General features: G+C 41.2%; 1 pseudogene; it reads left to right on the top strand.

Moving 5' to 3' along the window:
* Positions 1-14,871: 14,871 nt before the first annotated feature.
* LOC114497695 lies at positions 14,872-16,155 on the top strand (annotated as a pseudogene).
* Positions 16,156-24,606: the final 8,451 nt, after the last annotated feature.

Raw genomic sequence — 24,606 nt, 5'->3', positions numbered from 1 at the left:
ACATCAGGGATGCAATTTAAAATGAGATGGTCACAAATCATAGCAAAAAGAAAAATAAAATACCTAGGAATAAATCTAACTAAGGAAGTAAAAGACCTGTATAAAGAAAACTACACAACACTGAAGAAAGAAATTAAGGAAGACACAAACAAATGGACACATATACCATGTTCATGGATTGGAAGAATTAACATCATCAAATGTCCATGTTACAGAGCAAACATGGGGGGCCTGGGACAATATACTATTATTGAAAGAAGGTCCCGGGCCTGTTATGTCCGCCGCCTGAGGAAAGATGTCTCTCAATGCCAGAGATTCGTGAAAAGGAAAGGAAATGTTTATTTAATGCTACACAAACTTAAAGTAGTGACCTAATGCCTTTATCAAAAAAATCCTAAAGTCCCTTAAAAGACCCACAAACAGACACAGTCCTTCCTTCCTTCCCCCTTTGCCCAGTCCAGAGTACCGTATCTCAGGAAAGGAAATAGAAGTCCATGGCTCAGGCAGTCCTCTGGTTCCTCCCAGTTAGTACTCCATCTCGACTGGGAGACCTCCCTGGGTTCCCGGCACCCTCCGCTGAGGGCCAGGATCTCTGCTAAAACCAGGTGGTGGTTCCCCCTTCTAAAGCTGCGGGGGTCCCCACTCTGGCAAAGGCACGTGGTCCTCTCTCCCAGGGCCACGGGAAGGGAGACTCCCCACTCTGTCCAGGCCGTGTGGTTCTCCCTCAATGGCTGCCGTGTCTGGGTTTAAATCCCCCGCACCAGTCTTCTTCTGCAGCCCCATTTCCGACTCCTCCTACACTCGGGCACACTTGCCCTTAATCTGCTGTCTTCTCCAGCTTTTCTGGTTGCCATTGTGGGTCTGGGCAGGTGTCACCCCATGTCATGGAGCCAATCTTCTCCCAGCTCCCAACTCAGGGGACTTGCCCCCCAGTCCCATCTTGGGGGGGGGGGGAGATCCTTTTCCATCCCCCTGGCCTTGAGCCTGGCCATAGCTATTTAGCATATTTAAGTGACCAGCCAAAGGCTATAGGTATGTTAAATGACCACACCATGGATTAGCTGCAAAGCTGCCCTGCAGCTTTCTCTGTGTGCCCCTTCCCCCAACTCACACCTGTGGGGGAAGGGGTGAAGACACCTTAAAATCTCCTGGACACCTTGACTTCTGGACCCCATTTCAAATGCCTATTTGGGGTTCCTCCTCTTGGCTGCACTCTGTAACATCCATACTACCCAAAGCAATTTACAGATTCAATGCAACACCTATTGAAGTACCAATGGCATATTTCACAGACATAGAACAGACACTTCAAAAATTTATATGGAACCATAAATGACCCCGAATAGCTGCTGCAATTTTAAGAAAGAAAAGCAAAGTAGGAGGGATCACAATACCTGATACCAAACTATATTACAAGGCCACTGTAATCAAAACAGCCTGGTACTGGCATAAAAACAGGAACATGAACCAATGGAACAGAACGGAGATCCCAGAAATAAGTCCAAGTGTCTACGGTCAATTAATATTTGACAAAGAGGGCAGCAACATAAAATGGAGTAAAAATAGTCTCTTCAACAAATGGTGTTGGGAAAACTGGACAGCTATGTGCAAAAAAATGGAACTCGAGCACCAACTTACACCATACACAAAAATAAATTCAAGGTGGATAAAAGACTTAAATATAAGTCATGTCACCATTAAAGTCCTAGAGGAGAACATAGGCAGGAAAATCTCAGATATTTCATGCAGCAACATTTTTACTGATACGTCTCCCAGAGCAAGGGACATAAAGGAAAGAATAAACAAATGGGACCTCATCAAAATAAAAAGCTTCTGCACAGCTAAAGAAAACAGTATTAAAATAAAAAGAGAAGCAACTGTATGGGAAAACATATTTGCTAATGATACCTCAGACAAGGGTTTAATCTCCAAAATATATAAAGAACTTACACGACTATACTCTAAGAAGACAAGCAACCCAATTAAAAAATGGGCAAAGGACTTGAACAGACACTTCTCCAAGGAGGACATACAGAGGATCCAGAAACACATGAAAAGATGCTCAATATCACTAGCTATCAGAGAGATGCAAATTAAAACCACAATGAGGTACCACTTTACACCAGTCAGAATGGCCATCATAAACAAAGCAACAAACAACAAGTGTTGGAGAGGTTGTGGAGAAAAGGGGACCCTAGTGCACTGTTGGTGGGACTGCAGACTGGTACAACCACTATGGAAAACAGTATGGAACTTCCTCAGAAAACTAAAAATGGATCTGCCTTTTGACCCTGCAATTCCACTGCTGGGACTATATCCTAAGAACACTAAAACACCAATAAAAAAGAACCTTTGCACCCCGATGTTCATAGCAGCACAATTTACAATAGCTAGGTGCTGGAAGCAACCTAGATGCCCATCAGTAAATGAATGGATCAAAAAAGTATGGTACATTCACTCAGTGGAATTCTATGCAGCAGAAAGAAAGAAGGAGCCCCTATCCTTTGCAACAGCTTTGATGGAGCTGGAAAGCATTATGCTAAACGAAATAAGCCAGGCAGTGAAAGACAAATACCATATGATCTCACCTCTAACAGGAACCTAAACAACAAAACAAAGAAACAAGCAAAATATAACCAAAGACACTAAAATAAAGAACAGGCTGACAGAATTCAGAGGGGAGAGGAGAGGGAATTTCAGGAGAATTTCAGGGGAAAAGGGGAAGGGTTTACAGGAACAAGTATAAAGGACACGTGGATAAAAACTAGGGGCAGGTGGAAGTGGGAGGGATGAGGGGAGGCCTGGGTGGGTGGGTTGGGATGGGAGTAAAAGATAGAAAATTGTACTGCAACAACAATTAAAATAAAAATTTTTAAAAAAGTTAGAGAACTAGCCTGGCTGGCGTGGCTCAGTGGATTGAGCGCAGGCTGTGAACCAGAGCGTCGCAGGTTTGATTCCCAGTCGGGACACATGCCTGGGTTGCAGGCCATGGCCCCCAGCAACCACACATTGATGTTTCTCTCTCTCTCTCTTTCTCCCTCCCTTCCCTCTCTAAAAATAATAATAAAAAAAGTTATAGAACAGTAAAAAATAAAAATAAAAATAAAATAAAATGAGATGGTCACAAATGGCTTCACGGAGGTAACAATTTACACATAAGTGCTTTTCTTTTGCCTTTCATAACTGGAGCAATGGGTATGAGATCTTTTAATAGTATTGATGTGTAATGTCAAATTGCTTTCCAGAATATCACAGTATTTTGTACCTCCACTAACAGTTTAGAAAAATGCCAACTTTACAGTATTCTTTCCAGCATTGAGTATTATGTTTAATAAACTATAGTATAAGCTGTTGGAAGGAATATCATGCAGCAGTCAAGAATCATGTTCTTTTGGAAAACTAGTGTTAATTGAGCAAAAGCAGGACAAAAAACATTCCATATACATTAAGATTTCACTTTTATATAAATATGCATACATACTTTTCTTTGTTAATAACATTTATCTGTTGATAATGGGATTAGGAATGATTTTTATATTCTCATTATTTTCTCTTTAGCATATCTTTTATTCTGAAAACTACCTTAAACTATGAGGTATCTGAGAAATGAGTATACAGAAAAAAAAAGGCTTTCCACGGAACATGGAAATACCTGAGAGCAAGAAAACCTACAGACACAGAAACCATATACCCACAACGAACTGTGCCCGGAGTTACACTTCTCAGAGTCTGTGTGGGCCATCAGAAGGAGTGTCTTGGTAGCACCTCCCACCTAACTGGAAACTTGCAAAGTTTGCATAATTGGTCAGCCTATGTCCATGGAAAGGAAGTGGCTATCTGCCTTGGATTGATTTTATTTGTTTGGACTGATTTGGATCATGCATTTTCCTTGGTTCCCATTTTGTGCATTAACACGGCAGTCCTAGTTTGCTAGGACTGCCATAACAAAAGATCACAAGTCCAGTAGCTTAAGGAGCAGAAATTTATTCTCTCATAATTCTGAAGGCTGGAAGTCCAAGAACAATGTGTTGGAGGGTTTGTTTCTTATGAGGCCTCTCCTTGGCTCACAGACGGCCGTCTTCCTGTCTTCATATGGTCTGCCCTCTGCACAGGTCTGTGTACGAATTTCTTCTTAGAAGGACACCAGACACATTAGATTAGGGCCCACACAGATGGCTCAGTTTTAACTTAATTACCTCTTTAATGAACTTATCTCTAAATACAGTCACATTGTGAGGTATGGGGGTATGAGGAGTGCAACATATGAATTTCGAGGGGACACAGTTTGGTTCATAATACTGAGCAAGTTTAGCTCTTCTCTCCAAAATGCTCGTGGATGTAGCAGAGGCAGAAAACTAATGTTTTGTTTTGTTTTTGTTTTTTCAAGCACACACTCTAGATGCAAAGTGCCTGATGTCTAATTCTGGCTCTCTCCTTTAAGAGTTGTTTGACTTAAAACAAGATATCTTATCTTGCCTCTCTACACTTTAATATCTTCACCTCTCAAAAAGGGAGAATATAAACAAACACATCTCTGAATTGCAAGCATTCAGTGACTTAATTGATGCAGACCTTGTGAGCATTGCTTGTCATATAGCTATGTACTAAGTGCTCAGTACTAAGTGTTCAGTAAAGTTTAGCTGTTACTGTTATGTCAGATATCTCATTCGTGTAGCTATTTATTAAACACTGTAGTTGACAGAAAAATATACAGTGGTGAACACAAAAGATAGGAGGAATTTCCCCCCTGAATCTATGTGCTGTTTTTATTTGTGTTAAGGAAACTTTCTTTCTTCTCTTAAAAGTTCCCTGCAGGAATATTTTTCTAAGGGATTCTGAACAGTCAAAGCATGCTCGATTTCTCTGCCCTTCCTTTATTGTGGGCACCGACTCTCATGTATGGTTTATAGATTTAGGGAGAGGTGAAGTCTAAAAAAGAAAGACGAAGTGACAAATCCTAAATATTCTTTATGATTATCAACTGTTTCTCTATCCCTTAAACAACACACACACGCACACACACACACTTCCACCCTTTTAGCTTCGCTGAACACATTTTCTAAATCCACATGCCCAGATTCCTCACCTAGATAGTGCTGTCTTGTGAGGTTGTGGTATCTACTACATTAAGCAGTCCTTCTAGAATGCTTTGATGACTAAAAATATGGATGATGTATCTGTCCTTTGTACACCAGCTCTGTCACCCTCATTTGGGAACATGTGCTTTGGGTATTTTTTCAAGCAAGGACTTGTACTGATCTACCTCATACATTAATTCTAGCTGAAGTAATACTTTAGGGAAGGAATATGATCCCAAAATAACTGTCAGGAGAAGTGTGTCATGAAAGGTCATGGCAATGGGGCAAAGGATGTTGTATGGGAGAGTTCTAAAAATAGGAAGCAAGAGATCAAAGGACCAGCAGTGGCAAGGGACCTTTTTTTTGGCTTTGAGTCACAGAAGGAGGCAGCAACATTCCCTAGGCTGCTCGCCTTCTGCTAGACCTGTCACTCACACCACACTTCAGAACTGCAGGGGCTGGAGGTTGGTGAGCACATTTTTCTGTCCTGGGTGCTGACTCCCTTTAAATCATGTTGATAAAAAATGTATTTACATAATGCTTCAAAACATGTCAAAGTAAGTAATATTATGGAAAATTTTACCCAACTGCCACATTCCTAATATTGCAAAAAGGAAAAATGTCTAAACATTTCCAATCAAGAATACTTCATTTCAGCTTTCTTCTGGACTAGATCTTTAGGTTTAAAAGCTAAAGCTGAGTTTTCATTGTCCCCTACATTGTACCCGATGATTAAGTGTTTGCAAAGCCAAGCCTGAATTTTATGTGCGTACACTAGAAAAGGAGCTGGCAGGTTCACTCACATCAAAGTCTATCAGCCACTTGTGTGTTCTGTGGGATGGCGTACAGGCAGATCTGGCTGCAGTTGAAGAAACTGGTATTTTAGATATGCTGTCCAATGCTCTCTTTCTATAAATATAGCTTTGATAATAATAAGGCAAGTAGATTGAGTGATGTTGAAAACACAGGCCTCTTGAATGAATTTTGACAGATGATTGTACTTGCATGTGCGTGTGTGTGTGTGTGTGTGTGTGGTTTTGTTTCTAATTCCACAGACTAGGAGATCAGAAAATCTGGGATTAATCCCACAGTCTCTCTAAAGGTCAATTTCTTCAACAGTAAAATAAGCATATTGACTCTTGACTTTGAGACAATGAATGTGTGCAAATGTTTGCAAACTGTACAGTTGCATTTGTACAATTTGTACAGTGTTGTACAAATGTTCCTTTTAGATCACATGGTTATCAGTGAACCAGTCCATGTGTTGAAGAAGCATTCCCCTTTCCTATTCAAGAAGCCTTCTTTTCATTTATTATCAAACTGTTGACTTCACTCCAGTGTGCAAGGCACTGTGCCAGGTACCAAGAAGCATTCAAAGGTGAGTCATACCCAGAGCTTGCCTTCAAAGAACTTAGGGTATCAGGATGCAGATAAACCACTGAAAAAAACACACAGCTTGATTTTTAAAATTTAGCTTCAAATGACTGTATAAATGAGCATAGTATCATATTTAAAAAGTAATTTAGATTGTATGTCAACAGTAACTGAAATATAAAAATATTTTTAAATGAGCAGACCCTCTTAAATATTTAAGTAATAATGTACATATTAATTAACATATATTAGTCTGCTCATAGACTAATTAACATGTATGCCATTACCAAGAATATTAAGAAATTCATGTGAAAGGAAAGGTGTCTTAACTCAAGATAGGCCTTTTGGGGGGGCCACAGTGATTAATGATGATTGACAACATGCTAATCCCAGCCCTTGTAGAGTGATCAGTCTTCATTAGGCTCCCAAACCAAAACTGACCTGAAAACAATGGATTGTCTGGCCCTGAGGCCAGTTTCTCCATTTGTTTTGATTCGAGTCCTTCTTAGCCTGAATCCATGAGTGAAAGCCTCCTTTGTTTAGCATTTTAGTTGCGGTGCACTTAACAAACTTCTGACTTCATTCTAAAAACAGAGACAAAGCTGAGATTTCTCCAGGAGACTGGAAATCCTATGTGAGAAAAATAAAGCAGTTATAATCCTGAAAATTACATAATTTGTTGCCGATTTAATGAAAATAGGATTTGGCTAATAAAATTTCTAACCACTTGATAATTGTGAGAAAGTCTTACCCTTGTAAAATTTTAACTGAAAGCACAGTCTCAGAAATATGACTTCAAAAATACTCCTTGAATAAAAATATTAAACATCTTCTGAAAATAATAGAGATGAAATGATCCTGATCTCTCTCTCTCTCATAGAAAGAAGCTGCTTCAGAGATCAGAACTCTCACAGTTTCCTTTCAGGGTAAGTAGGAAGGCCTGTGCACTGGTCCTGAGTCAGCCGCCCCTTTGGGCATTAATAGCTCCAAATCAGTGTGAGAGATCTTAAAATGGTCCTTCGCAAAAAGAAGCTATTGTGAGTTCAGAAAAAAAGGAATGTCTCATTTAATGTTCAGAATAATGGTTGAAAACTATTAGGGGATCTGTGGGTACTAACACTTGGCTAATGATTACCACAGAGTGAGGGGAAGAGAAATGGAATTACTGTGAGCAACAAGGATAACCTTCAGGGGAAGATGCCCATGACAGGCATGGAGGCTGGTTACCTTATGAGGTCGAGACTTCCAGCCAGAATTTCCAGAAAGTGCCTCCACAGAGGGAGTCTTAGCAGCCTGGATTCAACCCTCCAACCTACAAGCACTCTGCCTAAAATGCCACAAAAGAAAGAGTCCGGATCTGCATCACAGACCCAGTTACAGGCTCATTATGGCTACCCAGGATGCCTCTGTTGCCTCTCAGTGAACAGTACGACCCACGTTACTGCTTGTCCCTAGATTCAGCCTATTCGTAAAACAGACATTTATGGAGCCTGTGGTCTCTACCTCCTGCCTGGTATGAAGAATCTCCTCAGGCCTCTGACCTCTGATTTATGCTTCTACAAAGTGCAGTGAGCTTCTGCAGGCCTATGACAGGACACTTTCTACCAGTTAGATGGCAACACCATGCTTTGCTGGTACCCTCTGGGTCCCCAGTGGCTTCTGGCCGCATGTTCACAGTAAGGACCCAAGCTACTCCCTGGTTCTTGCCAAGCACCCAAAATGTTTTCAGCAGAGTCCAGAAGTTTTCATCGTGAATTGGTCAGTGATGACAACTCTTTCACAAGACCAATTAACTTTAGAAACAAAAGGCAGGATCAGGGATTCATTTCCCAGCGTTTACGGTATGTACTGCTATGTACCAAACCACTCCAAAGCTTAGGAACTTCAGCCAGTACCCATTTATTGTATTTCACCGATCCTGTGAGTCAGGAATTTGGGCAGAGCTCATCTGGGAGATTCTTCTGTTCCTGCTGAGATAGCTGAGGTCACTCAGTGGTACTCAGCTGGCAGATGTGCTGGCCTAGAGAGCCTAAGATGATTTTATTCACACACCTGGCACCTTTGTGGGGATGGCTGGGAGTGTGAGCTCAGCTGGGATGGCCCACCAGAGCACCTGCACATGCTGTCCGAAGCACCGCAGTCTCAGGGTGGCTGGACTTCTTACACGGCGGCTGAGCAAGCATCCCAAGAAAACCAGGAGGAAGCTGCAGTAGCTTTTCCTGACCTAGCCTCAGAGGTCACGCAGCATTACCTCTGCAGCATTCTGTCAGTTACAAGAGAGTCATATCACCAACCCAGATTCAAGGGGAGGGAAGTAAGCTTCATTTCTTGATGGCAGGCCACATTGTAGAAGAGCTTGGGAGATATCGTTGCAACCATCTTTGGAAAATATAATCTTCCATTTTGGCTTCTAACTGTGTCTCATTCACTTACTGCTCATCTGCCTCTGCATACTTGATTCCTAAAGTCAGTTCCTATGCCTACTCAGAGGCCAACCTTCTTCCCTCTCCTCTTTCCCTTTTTCCTAGTAAAAAGAAAAGAAGAAAAAAAAAAGAAAGGAAAGGAAAGGAAAGGAAAGGAAAGGAAAGGAAAGGAAAGGAAAGGAAAGGAAAGGAAAGGAAAGGAAAGGAAAGGAAAGGAAAGGAAAGGAAAGGAAAGGAAAGGAAAGGAAAGGAAAGGAAAGGAAAGGAAAGGAAAGGAAAGGAAAGGAAAGGAAAGGAAAGGAAAGGAAAGGAAAGGAAAGGAAAGGAAAGGAAAGGAAAGGAAAGGAAAGGAAAGGAAAGGAAAGGAAAGGAAAGGAAAGGAAAGGACCTTCCTAAAACACAAGGCAGAGTAAATAGGTACTTAGTTGGAACCAGTAAAATGTTACCAGTCTAGCAGGAAGGAGTGATCGTGACAAGAATTAAAGGAAGCTTCATTGAGGAGATGGCCATAATGCTGGATTTTGATGGGCAAGTAGAATTTTGACAGCTTGAGAATAGGGCAGAAAGGCATGTCATTTCTACATGAGTAAAAGCACAGAAGTGTAGGAAGGTATGTTGCATGAGGAACAGCTAAGACTGCTAAAGAATTTAAGCTTCAGACATTGTAACCACTGAGGAGTCAGGTTTTAAAACTGTCTTTTAGGAAGACAAGTCTGGTAGCGATGTGGAAGATACATTGGAGAGGTAAGATTTTGGAGGGGGTGGGGGAAATGGCCAGTGTGTGTAGGGGGTAATTTAGTATCCTTTGAAAAATAAAAGGAGAGGGCATTCTTTCTCTCCTGATCTGTAGGAGAAACAGTAGCAGTGACTCTTTCTCCAGAAGTGATGGCTTACACTGGCATGGTTCATCACTAGACTTGGCCCTTCCTTCAGCAAAGCTTGTCCAGATGTGTTTGGAATGGATACTTGGTAGAACTAGTTATTCCCTTGAGGTTTCACCCCATCTGCCATCCCCCAACCCAGTGAATCTATGCTTCAGCAGTCTTAGAAACCCATCTTCAATGTTGCAAGTCCACCTCAAACCCTTGCCCTAGCTAAGAGGAGGCGTCTGACCTGTGTGCATGGGCTGCATGCAGCCAGGATGCCCCAACCATGGATGGTTGGGCCGTGTGAACACGGCCCAACACAAAATCGTAAATTTACTTAAAACATTATGAAATTTTTTTTGTGATCACGTGTCCCAATGTATTTAATGTGTGGTCCAAGACAACTTTTCTTCTTCCAGTGTGGCACAGAGATGCCAAAGGGTTGGATATGCCTGAGAGACTGTCTACTGTTTCTTCCATCATTCCTTCAAACTCTTTGCTGCAACCATGCAAACTTCTCACCACTTCCTGGCATGCCAAGTCCTATCCATCTGCCACAACTTTGTTTGTGATTACTCTCCCTACAGTGCCCTTTCTGTCAGCCTATTCTCCACCAGACAAGTCCATAATCATCAATTATTACCCAACTGAAGTGTCACCTCTGTGAAGCATGTAGGCTGCTATCTTCTGGTCTCTCATGATGTTCTGTCTTCCATTGTAACGTCTGTCCCATTATCATATCATGTGCATGTCATGTTTATTTCATGGATTAGATTGAGCCCTCTGAAGGAACAGACTGTGTTTTATGAGAGATTATTGTTTCTCACAAGAGCTGGTGGTCAGTAAATGTTACTTGAAGGCAAGAAATAGGACCTTCATTTAACTTTTGTTAATGTAAGTGCTGGTCTGTGTTTCTGATGTAGAAACCCTGACACTGTTTGAACAAGGAGCTGGTACCAATCTATGCAGAATAGTGGCGTGTAAGGCTGCTCAGAGGAGGCTAGGTTTCTGTTGGCATAAGGTTATGAAAGTAATCTGGAAAATCAACCAGATCCCAGAGTAGTGGAGCTCTAGTCACAAATCTGGTTTATTTTTAACAGACAGTTTCCCAGAGGTATCATGAACAGCCCAATCATCGTGCCTCCTGTACCCAGTAACTATTAAAAAAGGCAATGCCTTGCCTGGTTCCAGAGCTGCAGATCAGCCCTGTGGAGTTGCCTGGATTCATCAGTAACATTCTCTTCTGCTGAAAGGCTGGTACTAATGGGTGGTTTAGGTCATCGTCAACTTCTGTGGTCTCCTTCTAAAACTTAAGGTCACACTTTCATAAAATTGTGGAGAACTCAGCTTACACATACACTAAGCCCTAAAGAATGCTCTGTGGGTAGAGCTCAGCTTACTTGGGAGAACTTTGTTTGCACAGTGTTTCAGGGCCTGGGTACATGGGATGTTTTCCCTTTGGCCAAGATCTGCCTTATATAACCAAAGCAGTGCTGGCGTGTCAGCAGCGGTGTTTCGCTATGGTTAGAACAGACGGACAAATGCTGTGTGTGCCTTCGAAGCCTCCGATTGGTGTAAATGTGCTCATGGAGAATCTGTAAATTGTACCTTTTTTAATTTTTCACATCCTTGGGGTGTGTGCTGGGCTTATTAAACAAGAGTCTGTAAAGGTGTAATGTTTTTTATCCTTCTGAGTGAAAGATTTTTTATTGAGTTTTATCCATTACTTAGCACCCATTCTGCCTCTTTTCCATTTCAGATATTTTCACTCCGTGGTGACAGATGGGAAAATGATCGTTTGAAAGTTTGTAGATTATCACTAATTCATCCCAGCACCAAATATTCCTCCCCTATAGCTGTCCTTAAATAGGGAGTTCCCCTATTCCACCCAAGGACCATTAAGGACTTGAGCACAGTAGCCGGTGGGGTTGGGATGGGGGGTGGGGGGGAAGTAGAGTAGACTTTAGACTGGTTGCAGCTGGTATATGTCCTAATGCTGCTACTTAACCACGTGACCACAGCCTCTCTGGGCCTCAGCTTTTCTTGGGGTCAATTTGATACAGACGAAATGATACAGTCACTAGAAGATGCTCGATTAGTTTCTGTCCTTTCTTCCTTGAGAGGTTGATAGGGATGGGAAGAGAGGACATAAGAAACAGAAACTTCAAACTAAAAAGGTAGGAAACAGTGTCACATGGCCATATCTAAAATTAGAATATGTAAATAGGATCTAAATGATGATAATTTGACTTGCAGTTTCCCAGGAATGCATCTATTATACCAGGCAGTGGCAATTTGGCGATTCTGCAGCGACATTTGTAATTGCCGTTGTTTTAAAGGGCCTGTGACTCTGTAGCTTCTCTAGCATCACAGACATTTCTGTTGTAGAAGTCAGAGGTCTAGAATTAAAGGTCTGCGGGTTCCAGTGAATGAGCTCCCAGCCAAGTGTCAGTGATGTAAGACTTGTCTGTAATTATAAAGTATTACTTAATCACTCTTCAAAGAGACAAAAATAAGTTCATGCCACTGAAATTTCATCCACATGATTAAATGAGAAATAAAAGATAGCTCAGAAGTAGATTAATAGTGAATATTTTCAGAACACCTTCTATTAAAGCTTAATCAAAGGCACTCCAGTCTCCTAACTCCTTTTTTCATCTTTGATTCCTGAAGCTTTTGAAAGTTTTCTAAGTGAAAGATTTAAAGTACAAAGAAAACACCATAGATATGTATCTGGCTAAATATCCTAGAACCAAGCTTACAGAAGTAAGAGAAAAGGAAAGAGCCCTTAATGACGGAAGCAGGGACCAAACATCTTTCATCTTCTGCTTCGTGATCTGAATCTCACACAGGAGGCGTGGGTGGGAGAGCCTGCAGACCGGCAGCATGGGCACCTCTGGAAGCTTGTTAGTCAGGTAATTCCCAGGCTTCGTCTGGATCTCCTGAATGAGGCGCTCTAGGGCGGGCCCAGCCACTCTTGTTTCAACAAGCCCTCCAGGGAACTCTGATGATGGTCAATCTTGAGAACTGTTAGTCCAGAAGAGGTTTTGAAAAATAAAAAAACATAACCTTCAGAGTGTCATTGTTATCAAAATCATATCCCATGCTTAAAGAGAAGCAAAAAATTAAAAGACTGTATGATTCTTAGGTAACTACACCTTTAGACCAGAGAGCTTTCTGAAAGCCAGTGCCACTACAGAATGACAGTGTCTGGAAGACTCTCAAAAGGTCACTTCTCATACCGTACTACAGAAGGGTGTTAACTGCCCAAGTTAGGGTACAACCTACAAACATCTGGTGGAACTAGATCTATCCACAGGTGGGGTTTGATGCCCAGATATTTTTAGAATACTCTGAGTTACACAAAATGAAAAAGTTTTCCTTGCTGAGAAGTGTTACAAAAAGAGAACATGTTTAGTTTATGCAACCCAGTGCTGTGCAGAACTCCTCAGAGCTCTGAATACGTGCAAGTATAATTTTGATTTTCCAGAAGGGGAGGTACTCTTTTGTGTAAGGTGGTTCTTTTAGTTTATGGTGTCTCTCAAACTACTTTGACCATGGAAACCTTTTTCATTGGAGCATCCCTTGGCACCAGAAATCTGCAGGATCTACTTTGGGAAATGCTGATCTGAAGTATAGAATGCTATCATTTCTAGCTGGAAGCATTTTCAAGAAATCAATCAGTTAAATCCTTCAGTTCTCAGCACCTTGCTTGCTTAAACAGGAGGAGCTGCTTTCCACCTCCTGTTGGTGATATTACTAACCCTTGCAGATGTGAGAATCTTCTTCCAACATCAGGTTTCAGAGTTAAACCCCCCTCTCCTACACACATACACATGCATGACATTAGGTAAGTTGTTTTACACTTGTCAGCCAGAAAAGCAGCCTGACCATGGGTAATACCATAAGCTTCAGAGTCAGACTCCAGATTTATTTACTATTTATTAATAGTAAAGCCAAAGGGTTCCTTACTTCAAATCTACAAATCTCACTTTCTGTTGTGCAAAATGGGGATAACAATTGTATCTGCCTTCAGTGTGTCAATAAAAGGTAAACAAAATAATCTCATAGCACAGTGCTCGTCACTCTGTAAGTGCTTAATGAATGTTAGCCACTGTTTTATTAATTTAAAAATTACATAGTGGTCAAGAATTACAAATACACAGTGCTTTTAAAGAATTTGTATTTTATTAGGTCAAATTAAACTGCCCATGTATTTGCAGGGGTGGGGGGAGTATTATTATACATATAGGTACAAGACGTTACTTATTCATTCTACAATGTTTGACGTGCAAATCACTTTGCAGATCCTTTGCAGTAACCTCAACATTTGGGGTTTACTGATGACAGGTTAGGAACCAATGTCCTGGGTCAACCTATTTTTTGTCTAAAAATAGACTATTTTTTCAAACATTTATATAAGGGGAGAGTGTCCAGCCTTTTTTGTTCCTGTGTTCAAACTCCCTTGCTGTTAATTTGTTTTGTATCTGCCTGGGCATGTTGCAAACCCATTGCCTCTGATCTGGTCTTCTGCAGACTGGAGCAGCCGGTCAGCATCTTCCTCATAGTCACATTTCATTCAGAGGAAAGCTCTTCCTGAAGAAACCTCTCCATTTATCAGTTAACACTGTTGTGGACCCAGCATGTCAGTAAACACCTTTGGATAAATAAGAGACATTTGAAACATCTTCTGTCACTGCAAGGAACTTATAATGTGATTGAAGGAACAAATGAATTATTTGAGAGTATCCAAGTTCTATAGTGATGGCATTGGTTGAAAATGAAGTTGATGGCCATTTTGTGAAGAGACGAAGGCCGAGCAGTTGTGGCCGCATTTCTGACCTCCATCAGCAATCGTCTTCTCCCTTCTCCCTCCGGGTTACAAATCACTTGAATCATAAGTTAGTGGAACTTTGCTTGAGGGCAGCAAGGCGAACCCCATCCCTACGCACTGGAGCTCAGCTTTGATTTGTAACCTCCCTATCCCACCCTTCCAGAACACACACATTCCCATTCCAAACTGATTTTATTTAAAAAAGATAAAAAACCATTTTAAACAAAATGATGCAACTTGGTGTGCACTACGGCAAATTTACAGTGAGATTTTTTTGATCTTCAGCTACACTGCAGCAACATGAATGCCCAGCCTGGAGCAGCAGCAGTCAGGATGACCTGGAGCCAGGGGGGTCTTCGGAATAGATGCACACCCTTCCTGGGTGATGTTTCAGCTTTGCAAGGAACCTTATCATCAAAGACAATGGCCAGCAATGTTACCAACAAGACAGATCCTTGCTCTATGAACTCCCATGTATTCATTGGGAATCTCAACACTCTTGTGGTCAAGAAATCTGATGTGGAGGCTATCTTCTCAAAATATGGCAAAATTGTGGGTTGCTCCGTTCATAAGGGCTTTGCCTTTGTTTGATATGTTAATGAGAGAAATGCCCGGGCTGCGGTGGCCGGAGAGGATGGCAGAATGATTGCTGGCCAGGTTTTAGATATTAATCTGGCTGCAGAGCCAAAGTGAACCGAGGAAAAGCAGGTGTGAAATGATCTGCACCGGAGATGTAGGGCTCCTCTTTTGACTTGGACTGTGACTTTCAGCAGGATTATTATGACAGGATGTACAGTTACCCAGCACGTGTTCCTCCTCCTCCTCCTATTGCTCGGGCTGTAGTGCCCTCGAAATGCCTGTATCAGGAAACACCTCACGAAGGGGCAAAAGTGGCTTCAATTCTAAGAGTGGACAGCGAGGATCTTCTTCCAAGTCTGGAAAATTGAAAGGAGATGATCTTCAGGCCATTAAGAAGGAATTGACCCAGATAAAACAAAAAGTGGATTCTCTACTGGGAAGCCTGGAAACAATTGAAAAGGAATGAGCAAACAAGGAGAGATGAAGACTGGTAAGTCAGAAGAGGAGCAGAGCAGCAGCTCCCTGAAGAAAGATGAGACTAATGTGAAGATGGAGTCTGAGGGGGGTGCAGATGACTCTGCTGAGGAGGAGGACCTACTGGATGATGATGATAATGAAGATGGGGGATGACCAGCTGAAGTTGATCAAGGATGATGAAAAAGAGGCTGAGGAAGGAGAGGATGACAGAGACAGCGCCAATGGCGAGGATGACTCTTAAGCACATAGTGGGGTTTAGAAATCTTGTCCCATTATTTCTTTACCTAGGCGCTTGTCTAAGATCAAAATTTTCACCAGATCCTCTCCCCTAGTATCTTCAGCACATGCTCACTATTCTCCCCATCCTTGTTCCTCCCATGTTCACTAATTCATATTGCCCTGCGCCTAGTCCCATTTTCACTTCCTTTGACACTCCTAGTAGTTAAGTTCTTACCCTGTAATTTTTGCTTTTAATTTTGATACCTCTTTACGACTTAACAATAAAAAGGATGTATGGTTTTTATCAAAAAAAGAAAAATAAAATGAAGTTGATGTTTAGAAAAGGACAAAATCAGTGTGGGAGAATTTTTGCAAAGCTCCATGTAGGACAAAGCATGTTTAGTGCAAAAATACTGAATTAGGAATCAGGATTTAAGTTATAATCCAGGCTTTGAAACGAATTCACTGCGTGACCTTGGACTAGATTTTAACTTCTCTAGATTTTAGTTTTCTTACCTGTCAAGTGAACAACCAACCTGATTAGGCCTTGCCTGCTGCCCCTCAGAGTGGGAAACATTCCTCCCCAATGTGCATTCTCACATCCAGTGCTCATTCTGCCCTCCGATGTGGCCCCATTCTTCAGATGACAGTACTGAGGCTCAGCAAGCTTATGTAACCACATAGCGGGTAAGCTTTTCTAGTCCTCCCACCCGGTTTTCCCCACTCTGGCCTCTTTTTTTTTTTTAATTTTTATTTATTTATTTTTTTTAGGGAGGGAAGGGAGGGAGATAGAGAGAGAGAAACATCAATGTGCGGTTGCTGGGGGTTATGGCCTGCAACCCAGGAATGTACCCTGGCTGGGAATCGAACCTGGGACACTTTGGTTCCCAGCCTGTGCTCAATCCACTGAGGTACGCTAGCCAGGGACCACTCTGGCGTCTTTTCTCTTAATCACAAGGACAAATTTCTCTTTTGAGGGTATGGGAAAGGTTTAAGCTGGACCTTCAGAATTGGGTGAGGGCAGAGATTGAGTTGCACTGTGGGTCTAACTCAGTCCCCAGAGTACATGATAATTTATAGTGCAACTCCCTCCTTGAATCCCAAAAAGCCTATAATATGAGGTTACTTCTGTTCCCAAACACCAGCATTATTATGGAGATCAGCTGAACAGGAAGTTAGTTTGTTGCTCATTCATTAACCTTTTCTTTTTTAAGCATTTCTTTTCTTTCTCCCTTTTTTAAAATTGTTGGGCCATTTTTAAATTGCTTTTTTCTTAAGTTCTCCTTAATATTCTCAAATAAAACTCTGCTGGTTAACATGCATACAGAAAGACCATTGCTCCCCACCTTTTTCAATCACTAGCCTGTAAGTCATCACCAGTGTAATGTCACGTTTGGACTTTTCACAAAAGGATGAATACACTGACTTTCATTTGCTTCTACCCCACCAAGAGTTCAGACCTCTTCTCTATGCAACTTTTCTATCTCTGAGCAGTGTTGTTTGCCTTCTGTCTTTGTGTGGCCTGCTTGAGGCTGATCGTCTAGTGATGGAAGAGCCAGTAATTACAATCCTGAAGGTTTACTGAGCGCTCACTTTGTTTCAGGTACCATTCAGAATGTGTCGTGTTTAATCCTCACAACCACTGCCGAAGTTAGAAACGACTACTGTTCCCATATTGCAAATAAGGAGATTGAGATGAAAGTAATCTGTCCAAAGCTGCAGTCATTTAGCAGAGTCCAAAGTCAAACTCAGAGAGTTTGGCACCAAAACCTGAACCTACACTTTTACCTCCTCCCCCCACTCCCAAAAAGAGAAAAGTGAGATATATGTGGGAGGGCCAGTCTCCTCCTCCTCCCCATTCCTCCAGCTTCTCCTCCTTTTCCTGATCATTGCCATCATCATTACAACCATCATCTTTTTCAGGTTGAGCTGATTTAGATGGAGTTTATTTGAGTAGTGTGGGAAGGTTAATTATTTAGGCTAGAAGAAAATTAGCAGCAAGAGAAGGAAATTAAGAAAGGGAACATTCTGGATATACATTTACATCTCATATACACCTCTTTCCCGAATGGAGAGTTGTTTCCTGACCAGTTTCTTAGTGAAAGAGGTTATTCACAACTAGGAAAAGCTCCCCCCACCACTGGCAAAATTCGACTGCTGCTGCAACCACAGTTGGTAGGGTTGGAGAAATTAATAGCTTACTCTCATTTCTAACATATTTTAATAATTGACAGAATAAAAATTGATCCTTACCTTTAAAACAGCTTTAGAAAATTACTCCCTCTATCTTATTACCTCTGCTGTGTCTTACTGTCATGATAAAATCCTGTCTGATGTTTTCTCTGCCCTGCTAAATAGCAGGGCTTTAAATTATTAAAGAAGAATCTGAAAGCTATTTATCTCCTTGCTGCTTTGGGAGTTGGTTAACATTTTGAGGTTCCTTCTCTCTGCCTTGGAAAGGTTCATTTTCTGTTGGGAGGCTTGTCCCAGCCCTGCTTTGTGCTTAGGGACATGAAGGGTAAGAGTTTAGACTGCCTAATGAAGCAGAGGAATGTTTGGCAGGGGAAGGGGGCTGTTGACTTTACTTAAAATATTTTTTGTAAATATTTCATATAATGTAGGTTTTGCAGTTCCTTCTCTGACTCCTCCTCCACTTTTAAATAAATGTGTAGAATTACAGTGTGTGAAGAGGAAGTTAGAAAATGAACCCCACTGTTCCTATCTCCAGAGGCATCTGTGCGGGTGTGCAGGGTGAATGGGCCCTTTGGGAATTCTAAGGGAATCCTCTAGGGCCAAATTCCTCCACCAGGGCAAACTTCCATCAGCTGTGTAAATAGTGTGGCAGCGTGTAGAAGCCACAGGCAGTTTCCTGATAGTCAGCTACTGTGTCCAGGTAGTTAAAAGGATTCATGTTCCATCCATCCTGAGGTTTGCAGGGTGTGAGTTGAGTCTTGTAGCCCCTAATGAGAGGGTGGGTAGAAATTTTCTCTCCACTTTATTTAGTGTGAGGAAAGGCACTCTGATGAAGGAAGGTAGGTGTAGCAAATAAAACCATTGGTGTTTGAGTGAAGTGGACAACTGTGACTGCAAATTGGAGACAGAATTGGGCACTCACTGGCAGACCTTCATCACAGCTCAAGAAATTCCTGGGACTAGGCGTAGGACACTGTGCTCTGAGTTGTTTATATAGCTGTTCTTTAGAATGTGAACTTGAATACAATTCATGTACCTAGTTGCTTTTCCCCATAACATGTGAAAGAAGGCGGCAACCCTGAAGGCTTTCTGTCCCTCCAGCAGCACCGCCTGTGCCTGAGCCTCTGCTGGGTGTTGGTTTGCAGCTGCATTAACCTCAGTTCTTCCCCATGTAGAAGTCTGGAGGCCTGCCCCGACTCCTGGATCTGAAGTTGTTTTGCTTTTCTTATGCTTATTTTGCAGTCTTCATCCCTCTGACATCCAATTTGTTTGTTTAGCTTAAATAAATAGGCATGGAGACAAAGCAGCTAAGTACAAGCAGTCCTCTATGTACATCTGTACATAATGCATTCCTGAAAATATGAACAAACCTGCAATACTGAAATAATCTATCTGTTGCAGATAGCCTTTAATTACATGTTTCTAGCATTTTGTTTGTGCTCTTTAATTCTCTTCCTTCACCACTGGACAATGGGTGTAATGACCGAAGTCCAACCGTCATTCAGTTGAGGCAAAGGTTTCTCTGATTTTGGCTTGGCCACTGTTTTCCATCTTTATTTTAATTGTATTAAGTTTATGAGACTTACCCTTCTTTTCAATAGTTATCAGTAATTTATTTTTCCATTTTAAGCCCCATTTTTCTACATGTATATAGATAAAACCCATCAAAATATTCAAATAATGAAACAAGTACTAGTACAAAGATGGCACCATGCTGCCCAAACAGAACAACTGTACCCACCAATCATCCAGTCTCACCATGGCTAATTCAAGTGCTGTGTTTTTCCTTTATTTAGAGTTCTCTCAACTTGACTAAACCATCCCGGGCATTATCAGATACCAGAATTGCATGCTGTTGTGGGTATGTTTTCTTGAAATGGTCATTTTTTTCCGTCAAAGGTCCAGACTGCAGCGATTGGTGGCAGACACATGCAGACGCGGTCGCTTGCGTCCTGTGCACGTCCTGGGCAAGTCCGCTTCATCCGCATCTGGATGTGGGTCTATCACCCACAGAGATCTCAGAGTATCCTTCATATATTTTAGTCGTTGTTTTCAAAACAATAGAATGTTCGAACTGTTGTTGTTGTTTTAAGGCTCAATGTATTAGATACGTATATAGATAGTTCTGACTAACGATTGAAATAAGAGTAATTATAAGAAGGAGGGAGGAAATGGAAACCAATGGGAGGCCTGAATCATTATTTCCGTTTCGTTACCACATTTACTGGCTCCTTGGGAGGATAATCTGGGGATGTATTATATAACACACTAATAGCATATAAAAATAAATCTGAGAAGCATTGTAATGTAATCATTAACAGCATGGACTTTAAAGGAAGGCAGTTTGGATCCCAACTCTACCACTTTCTAACTGTATGATCTCTGGTGAGCTATTTAACCTTGCTGAACTTCAGCATCCTCATTTAAAAAAACACACAGGAATAATTATGCCCATCTCTAAAGATCATTATAAAGATTAAACATATATTTTATAAATTTTTGTGAAATCACCCAGTGTTAGCCAACAAACATTGGTTTATTATAATGATTTCCTGTGGTGGTCTGAAAACCTGTGTTTTCACGATTATTGGCCAAATAATAATACTAACTCTTGTGGAAAGGGAACGGAGAATGATTGGAGAGCATATGTATGCAAGTTACTTAGGATTAGACAAGGTGGGCCTGATTATTGGTGTTACTTTCTCCCTGTTTGTGAGTGACTTTTTAAAGAAATTTAATCTTTATTGTATTTTTTCCACTATCATATAGTCCCCTTATACCTCTTTTCCCCAGCAATCACCTCCCTGTTGTCCATGTCCATGAGTCCCTTTTTCTTTTGGCTCAGTCCCTCCAACCCCTCACCTCCCCCCACCACTAGCTATCATCCTGTTCTCCATCTATGAGTCTGTCCCCATTTTCCTTGTTAGTTCAGCTTGTTCATTAGATTCCACATGTGAGTGAAATCATATGGTATTTGTCTTTCTCTGACAGGCTTATTTCACTTAGCAAAATGTTCTCCAGGTCCATCCATACTGTTGCAAAGGGTAAAATTTTATTAATTTTTGCAGCCAAGCAGTAGTCCATTGTGTAAATGTCCCATAGTTGTTTTATCCACTCACCTACTGATGGACACTTTGGCTGCTTCCATATCTTGGCAATTATGAATAACACTACAATGAACATGGGGTGCTCATGTTCTTTCAAATTAGTGTTTTAGGGTCCTTCAGATATATTCCCAGAAGTGGGATCACTGGGTGAAAAGTCAGACCCATTTTTAATTTTTTGAAGTATCTCCCTGTGCTTTCCCAGTGGCTGCACTGATCTGCATTCCCACCAACAGTACAAAAGAGTTCCCTTTTTCCCATGTCCTCACCAACACTTGTTATTTGTTGATTTATTTTTTAAGTATTTTTATTGTTTATGCTATTACAGTTTTTCCAGTTTCCCCCCCTTATCTCCCCTCCACCCTGACACCAACCCTCCAGCATTTCTCCCCTCCCCCTTAGTTCTTGTCCGTAGGTTGTACGTGTAAGTTCTTTGAGTCCTCTGTTTCCTATACCATTTTTTCTCTCTCCCCGTCTACCTTATGCCTACTAACCATACTTCTTCTTCCCTGTACCTTCCCCCTGGCATTCCTCCCTCCCCCTCCCCACTGAACTCCCTCTATGTGATGTCCATTTCTCTGATTCTGTTCCTGTTCTGGCTGTTTGCTTAGTTTTTGTTTTCATGGTTTTTCTTTCCTTTTAGGTTCATTTGCTGATAGTCGTGAGTTTGTTGTTATTTTACTGTTCATAGTTTTTATCTTCTTTTTCTTAGATAAGTCCCTTTAACATTTCATGTAATGGCTTGATGATGATGAACTCCTTTAACTTGACCTTATCTGGGCACTTTATCTGCCCTTCCATTTTAAATGAAAGTTTTAATGAATAGAGTAATCTTGGATGTAGGTCTTTGCCTTTCATGACTCGGAATACTTCTTTCCAGCCCCTTCTTGCCCATAAGGTTTCTTTTGAGAAATCAGCTGATATCCTATTGAGCACTCTGTTGTAGGTAACTGTCCCCTTTCCTCTTATTTCTTTTAGGATTTTCTCTTTATATTTAATCTTGGGCAACTTAATGATGATGTGCCTTGGTGTGCTCCTCTTTGGGTCCAACTTCTTTGTGACTCTCTGGGCTTCCTGGACTTCCTGGAAGCCTATTCCCTTCACCAGATTGGGGAAGTTTTCCTTCATTATTTGTTCAAATAAGTTTTCAATTTCTTGCTGTTGTTCTTCTCCTTCTGGCACCCCTATAATTCAGATATTGGAATGTTTCAAGTTGTCCCAGAGGTTCCTATGTCTCTCTTCATTTTTCTGGATTCTTGTTTCTTCCTTTTCTTCTGGATGGATGTTTCTTTCTTTCTTTGTTCCAAATTGTTACTTGAGTCCTGGTTTCCTTCCTGTCACTGATGGTTTCCTGAATATTTTGCTTTATTTCACTTTGGGTATCCTTCATTTGTTCTTTCATTTTTTGACCAAGTTCAATCAGATTTGTGATCATTTTGATTACCGAGGCTTTAAATTCTCCGTCAGATAGGTTGGCAATCTCCTCCTCACTTAGCTCTCTTTCTGAGGCTTTGCTCTGTTTTTTCATCTGGGCCATATTTCTTTGTCTTGGCGCAGTTGATAGGTTGTAAGGGGGTGGGGTCTTGAGTATTCACCCCAGCAGGGCAACCCTCTTTGTTGTGTGGCAGCGCTGCCTGTTGGGGAGGGGCCTGAGATGGAGCAGTGCAGCTCACCTGCTCGGCTCTAGCACACTTTTCAACGGATTCTCATGTAAGGCTGGGAGTATCTCCCACCGTGGCAACCCCAGCTGTAGCCCACAGTCAGCTCTGAGACCCTGTTTCCCCTTAAGGCAGCCCCTCCCACACAGCCCCACCCCCAAGGTCCGTTGCCTCAACACATTTTTTGTGAGTTTGCCCTCCTGGTCCACTGCCTTACCGGTCTGGTCATTCTGGTTGATTTTTTTCTTTAATTCCTTGGTTGTCTGAGTTCCATGCAGTTTGATTTTTCTGGCACTTTTGGTTGTTTATTGATTTTATATTCGTTGTTATCCTCCTTTTGTTTGTGTAGGGAACACAAACAAAAACCCTCTGTTTGCTCTGTTTTCTCTGTTTCTCAAACAGAGAAAACCCTTTCTCTGTTTGAGAAAGTGAAGGGTTTTTACCTATGCCTCCATCTTGGCTAGAACTCTATTTGTTGATTTATTGATGATAGCTATTCTGACAGGTGTGAGATGACATCTCACTGTGGTTTTAATCGGCATTTCTCTAATGATTAGTGATGTTGAGTATCTTTTCAAATGTCTGTTGGACATCTGTATATTGTCTTTAGAGAAGTGTCTATTCAGGTCCTTTGCCCATTTTCAAATTAGGTTGTTTTTTTTTTTTGATGTTGAGTTTTGTAAGTGCTTTATAAATGTTGGATATTAACCCCTTATCAGATGTATTGGCAAACACGTTCTCTCATTCTGTGGGTTGTCTTTTTATTTTGATAATGATTTACTTACTGTGCAAAAGCTTTTAGTTTGATGTAGTCCTATTTGTTTATTTTTTCTTTTGTTTCCCTTGCCTGGGGGGATATATCTAATAAAATATTGCTACAAGCAATGTTCGAGATTTTGTTGCCTATGTTTTCTTTTAAGATTTTTATGATTTTGGGTCTAACATTTAACTCTTTGATCCATTTTTAATTTGTTCTTGTGTGTGGTGTAAGAAGGTGGTCTAGTTTCATTTTTCTGCACTTATCTGTCCAATTTTCCCAACACCTTTTATTGAACAGACTCTTTAGTGCATTGTATGTGCGTGCCAACTCTATCAAATATTAATTGACTATAAGGTGTGGTTTTTCTTCTGGGCTTTCTATTCTATTCCATTGATCAATGTGTCTGTTTTTATGTCAATACCATGCTGTTTTGATTACTATGGCCTTATAGTATAGTTTGATATTAGGTAGCTCAATTTCTTCAACTGTGTTCTTTTTCAGGACCACTATTGCTATGCGGGGCCTTTTGTGGTTCCATTTAAACTTTTGAAATATTTGTTCTAGTTCTGTGAAATACTTCATTCAAATTGTGATAGGAATTGTCTTGAATCTTTACATTGCTTTGGGTAGTATGGGCATTTTAAAGTGTTAATTCTTCCTATCTATGAATATGTTATGTGCTTCCACTTATTTGTATCTTCTTCTATTTCTTTTTTCAGTGTCTTATAATTTTCTGAGCACAGGTCTTTTTCATCATTTGTTAGGTTTATTCCTAGGTATTTTATTCTTTTTTGTGGCAATTGTGAATGGTATTGTTTTCTTATTTATTTAGTTAGTTAGTTAGTTAGTTTTAGAGAGGGGAAGGGAAAGGGAAAGAGAGGGAGAGAAACAACAATGTGTGGTTGCCTCTCAAGCACCCCTACTGGGGACCTGGCCCACAACCCAAGCATATGCCTTGACTGGGAATCTAACCAGTGACCCTCAGGTTTGCAGGCCAGCACTCAGTCCACTGAGCCACACCAGTCAGAGCAGTATTGTTTT

Source organism: Phyllostomus discolor, chromosome 5 (genome assembly GCF_004126475.2).
Source record: "Phyllostomus discolor isolate MPI-MPIP mPhyDis1 chromosome 5, mPhyDis1.pri.v3, whole genome shotgun sequence".
NCBI classification, from domain to species: domain Eukaryota; kingdom Metazoa; phylum Chordata; class Mammalia; order Chiroptera; family Phyllostomidae; genus Phyllostomus; species Phyllostomus discolor.
The sequence above is the reverse complement of the archived record's forward strand: the minus strand, read 5'-3'. Positions and strand labels throughout refer to the sequence as shown.